Raw genomic sequence first — 6,434 nt, forward strand, 5'->3', positions numbered from 1 at the left:
GCTGTCAGGCTGATAAAACATTCCAAAAAATATGCCAACTGGCTGATAGAATTTACCACATGGGGAATAATGTGTACCACCCTGATATATTGTTCTGTAAGACTGTATTCTAGGATAAGGCATGATTTGCAACTTGTATTTGTTGTACATGATGTTGTAAACAAAACAATACGGGTGGTTGCAGAGTTTAATACATGCATCATGCATATTATCTGTACTGTTTTCTGTCCTTTTGTCTGTGTCTGTCTGTCCATGTGTCAGTTTGTCCGTCCTTCTGTGTAAAAATCTACTACACGTAAGTATTCATTACATAACATTCCTAATGATGTAACTCAACTTTGTACTATTAAAGTGTTATGCATGCTACTAAAGTATTACAATGTATTTATGATCAGTATTTTTTGTATTCTTTCATTGCATTATATTCTCATGTATGTTAACCATTGTTTTTCTTTCTTTGTATGTCATTTCAGAAAGATGTACCAAACCTGTAGTACTGTAGTAAGAAGTTAACAAGATAGTTAACAAAGGTAGTAATATGTAAAATGTAGCATTAAAAGAAACAATAGTTTGCTTCCAGTTGTGCACACAGCAGCTGATGTTTTTATCCCATTATGCTTTGAAGTACCACAATGTGACTGCATGTGCTATAGAAAGTGTACACAAAATGTTTCACTTCAACTTTCCATTACTTCCCTAAATCAGGGCTGCTTAGATTTTTGTTTGAAAAATGTTGACCTCTGAAGTATTGTGAAACTATATCCATAGCTCTCAGTGGCTCTTATTTTTGTATACATTTGCTATGGAGCAAGCAGATAAACTGCAATGCATGATGAGATACTCGCTTAAGCTGCGGTGTGTTGTGCAGTTGAACAGTGGTGTATCAGGGACAGTTATCTGGTGGGAGGGGTCTCAAAAATAACAATTTTCAGGATTCTACTGGGACAATGCACCCGGTAGATGGTAGATTATTAAGCTGGTCTGCCCGGTACCTCTGAGAGGTATCCCCACCCCCGCCACACACCTTAATACGCTACTGTTTTGCATTGGTTACTGTATTTATGTTGGTGAAAATTGGCAACCTGTATCAGTGGAAATTCTAAAAATATAGAAAGTAAAATCCTACATTTTCATTGCTGTATGCTTGCAATCAAGTATTTTGTAACCAAAATGTTTTATTTAGATGACTTAGTTTTGTTTGCTTGTTTATTTATGGTTTTTGTGTCACCAAGGATTCTTTAGAAAGTTACTTGACAATTTGAATTGAAATAACAAATTCCATCCAAAACAAAGAGTATTTTTTGGTCATCGATTTACTAACTTGTTGACTTAACAGGTCAAATGTCATTAATAAGTTGACTCAAATTTGACAAATATGACATTAAAAATGGATCATAAAGTCGATATAATGATCTGCTGTCAGAGGTGCAAGGTTTTTCAAAATCACATTGCCAACTATCTCAAGGCAGGATGTTATCTATTCACAGTAGAAACAGGCTATGTGTCAAAGGTTAAGAGGTCAAATCTGCAGCAGCACAATTCTCAAGAATGCTGACAGTGCAAGGGTTCCAGGGTACTTTCTCTTTTTGGTTCCCGAGTTTCAACACCTGAAAATTACAGGTGTAGGGCAGTATTTTGACCTTGTCGCTGGTGCAAAGGTTAAATTGACTCAATGCTGGTCTTATGTGGAAAATGTCATGCTCTTAAAATTTTGGTTTTGTTAATTTCATTTTGATAGGTTACACATGTGAAAAAGTATAAATTCTCTTTATTCTTTGAAATGGCTCCTGGTCAAGTGTATATTCAAGTGGTGTTTGCTTCAGTATTCAAAAATGTCATATTTTTTCATATAGGCTATGTCTTTCACTATAAATAAGGCTTGTAGTTGACAGCCAATTAAACTCTGATCATATAATCACTCAGTCACTATTGGTGTGGTCAGACATGAGGTCAAAGGTTATGTTCAAGTTGGTTTGTTCTAAACAGTGAATTGGGATTAGTCTTCTGTGTACTGGTACTTGGTTACAGCAATGGCAAGTGTATTTTATAACATTTTCTAATAGTCGAGGATTGAAGACCGTGAAGTTGCATAGTAATGTCATTTTTCTGCTTCAAACAAAGATGAGTACAAAATTTCTGTTCCACCGGGTGCCATGAGGTACCGTTTGGTAAATTAAGTTTTTTAAGGTCAAAGGTCACACACGGGGTTTAAATTCTAAAAATGCTTTTACCATAATATAAAATATCCCAAATTGTTCCTTTGGTCGTAAGGAATAAAATACAGAAAAGGTAGTTTGCTATATATCTGAGAAGTTATCTTATTTTAGAATCATGGACCCAGTTTCAGCAACCTTAATAGAATATAATGTAACCTTGACACTTCATAGCTCAGAACATTCAATCAAGACTCCATAGATATTGCAATCTATGCATTTTTGTTTTCTTTTTGTCAAGGTGTAGAATTTGAGACTATTTTATATTGTAATAGGAGCATTGTGATAATTGGACTCTGTACAATTTCATTTTTACCCTTTGGCCAATTTTTTACTTGAGACTAGAGGGAAAACTTCTGACATTTCTTAACTGGATTAACATGATTAAAGCACTTAAAAAGAAGTTCAGTCCCATGTGTGACCCTTGACCTTAGTAAAATCAATTTGTGCAAGGGCACCTTTTTGGCACCTGGTGGATTCTGAATATAAATAAATACCCCTGGTGATTGCTGATTACATTCATATGCAGCTTCATGCCCATACAGCTATTTTCCTGGACTATAACAGCACTACTAGAAGCAAACTAGACTTTCAACTTCCAAGTAGTGTACGAAATATGTCAACACAAGATCAGATGTATATAGTATAATTGTAGTCACTTATTTAAAATATTAGTAAAGCTTCATAATGTTATTAAATGTCAAGACACTGTGGATTACCTGTATTAAATAAATGATGGCCAACTGTATTTCAAATGATCTCAAAAAAAGCATTAAGATCCCAATTTAGGTCCAGTTTCTAATTTAGTTCCAGATATTGAATTTGGCAAAACAGGTGTTTAAGCCAAGTTTGTTGGAGTTGATTTCCCATTGTTTAATTGGTCTTAATTTAAGAGAAATCCACAGTGATTTAGGCATATTATGCAAATTCCATGACAAAGGTGATGTATTCAAACAAAATGAGTCCAGCTTTTAGTCCGCTTTCATATTTGATTGTTTTCTACATTTAATTTACACATTGAAAGAGTAGATTTTGCTGAAAACTACAGTAAAATTTAACAAGTTTTTGAGATACAAACAGTTTATAGGCACTTAAACAATAGAAAATGGCCATTACCTCAAAATGTATTTCTGGATTTCTGACTTTGTTTGAACAAATCACCTACATATGTATGTTACCAATGGACCTGTTATCAGCCAAAGTTTTGGTTCTTTTTAGTATGTTTGAAAAAATATTTAAAATGGACAGTGGCAAGTTAACGTATGAAGAGATATATTGTAACATGCTGTCGAAATGCATTATTTCGTTGATCCAGAGATTAACAAAGTTTGGATTCTGATAGACAAAAGTAATGTCAAATGATGTACTTAGTGCTGCTAATTGGTCTGTTGGGTGTTATGTTATGTATACCAAAATTACTAGCAGTATTTAGGTACCAATATTATTGTCACTTTTAAAGCTATTGAACTCCCAAATTTGGTATAATTGTACACTTTCTGATTGAAGCATGAGAGTTTCCACACATTACGTACATGGTCCAAAGTTTATCAAATGCAGAGGCATTTTGGATTTTGTCCCTAGAGGTCATGAAATGTTCAAATCGTGTTTGAATGATACACCAAATTATTTGTCTGATTTGTCGGCAACCAAGTTATTATACAAAAACTTTTTGGGTCAAAATAACACATTTTGGTTGTGCAGGGGTAAAAATTTCAACTTGATCAAATTTTGGTGAAAATGGTGACAAAATGTTTGTCTTGACATGAGAATAAAATTCAAGAAAAATTATAGTACTTAGCACTAGGGTCAAATCCAAAATGCCTCCACATCTTAATAATCTTTGGAACATGTACTTCATGAGTGCAAATTATGATGCTTCTATCAGAAAGTGCACAATTATTTAGCTTAGCAGCTTAACTATGTGTCATATTTATTTGTGTTAACATAACATATTTCTGTATATTGAAAATCCAAGAATTGTTACTCAAAACAAGCACATTTTATTAATATAGTTTCAGAATTTTTATTAGTAAGTGTGTAAGTGCCAACAGGCATTAGTTGTTTTACACAAAAACTAAAAAGCTGTGGTGTTTATAATTTACTTGAGCCAATACAGGCACACGCAATAAATTCAAGAAAATAAAATGATAAAGCAAATATGTGTGACTTGTTGAAGAGTAGCATAACTTGGTTTGGAAGAAATATTATGAAGAACTTGATGCCTGTTGATTGGGTATAATATTCATATGGATTTTATGGGGGAAAAAGATGACCAAACTTAGAGATGCAAAGCATGTGTATGCCAGAAATCTACTCAGGGAGTTGCAGGTCAAAGTTCAGTGTGTGACAAAGTTCAGTATGTGACAAACTAATAATATGTCACTTAACCAATTGAATCATAGCCAGCTCAGGTCAAAGTTCATAATATTGTAGTTGTTTTCATTGCCATTTTGTTTGATATTTGTGAGCCCATCAAGTAAAATGAGGACAAGTGTTAGGAACTGTAAGAAAGAACATTTAATTGCCTGCATCAATGAAACCCTTCCAACACTTGCGGGCATAATAAGTTTGGTAACATTGTCCTATTTTGCTTGATTGGATCACAGTTTATTCATTGGTGCCATAAAGCTAAGGTGCTTCATATACAGCTGACTGTATATAGTTAAAAAATATTTTTATTCGATTGTTTACTCAGTTTTATACTAATTTTATTTTTGTTAAACCAAACAAAACTGTATATGCGTTATGATAATAAAAGTCTCTACTCAGGGAATTTAGTAGTTGGGTGTTGTTATTGGGCATCTTTGGTTACAGTAGGCCTATCTCTGATGAATGTGGTGATGACCTGGTCTGTAGAGTTACCAGAGAGGGTAAAGAGATGACATTTTATCATACCATCAAGTAGTTTCTGTGTTTTCATTGGATAAGCACCCCAATTTACTGACATACCTCTTGCCATACCTGAGCCCGTCGCTGTGTATTGATGCACCGTATCATGTTAGCAAGGCCATATGCATGCGCAGCTCTGCATGACATCTCGCACAGCAACTATTGTTATACAGGCTCACTGGGCTACAAAGCCGATATGCCTGCATTGATTTCACTGAGATTTGCCACTCCAAATAATACAGAGAGCAAACATGGTAGTTTTTCTCCACAAAATTTCAGCAAAAAGCGTGTTTCAGTGGTCTCGGCAGAGTTGAGTTGGTGCAGGAGATTACCATGCTGGTTGAGCTCTCGGGCTTAGGATCTATTGGAGAATTGGAACTAGCTATGATTCTCGATCCTGTAGAAGCCAGGGTTTTCAAAAGGAAAATTGATCCAACCATGAATGCCCCACAAATTTCTCGTTATGTGAGACTATATGGATGGTATGATAAAATCATTATTAGGTTCGGTTTAAGGAGTGATACGGATTACATCTAGTCCCGGAGTCTCCAAATCACCCACAAACCTAACCTAATAACTACTGTCTGTTCAATTAGCTTAGATTCTTGTGTTTTTTTAAAGATATTTGAAAAAGTAAAACATTTTGGTCAAGGTCATCAAAGAAAAGTGTTAGTAAAATAGCCTCAACCAGTCATTTGGATACAGCTCAAGAAATGTTTGCACAGTATTTTTTGTAGTACATTGCATTCTGAATTTGAGGAATATCTCTGATATCAAATAATTTTGATTTTCTTTGAAATTTGCAATATAGATTTTATGACAAATTATTAAAAATTGATATTTTTTATATTTGACAGTCCTTGAAGTAAACTTTATAAATCTAATGATATGTGTAAGTGTTTTGCAGCTGGGAGTAAAAGCTGTCCATCATTTGAAAATATTTGTAACTTTTTGTACTGAAGATATGAAGAGCTTATTTCCAAACCGTGTTAAAAGGGCATTTCGTGATCCACAGCCTCATCCCCCCCACTTTCAAATTTTTATACTACTGGAAACCTCTGGCTACATAATGTTTATGTACAAAACATTTCTTGCAGATTAATTCCTTTAGCAAAAAATATCATCAAATTTTAATTTCGTTCTGGTATACCAGAACAAAATTACAACAGTGGCGTATGGAGGAGGGTAATACACATAATCATAACTCGCAAACGCAAAATCGGAATCAACTGAAATTTTGTGAATAAGCTTTTTTTGTGGATATCTACTGAAAAATGCCATAGAAAGTGGATGGTAGGATCACAAAATCCTCCTTTAAGTCCACAACCCCGT

This window comes from Amphiura filiformis, chromosome 3 (assembly GCF_039555335.1).
Source record: "Amphiura filiformis chromosome 3, Afil_fr2py, whole genome shotgun sequence".
Lineage (NCBI taxonomy): Eukaryota > Metazoa > Echinodermata > Ophiuroidea > Amphilepidida > Amphiuridae > Amphiura > Amphiura filiformis.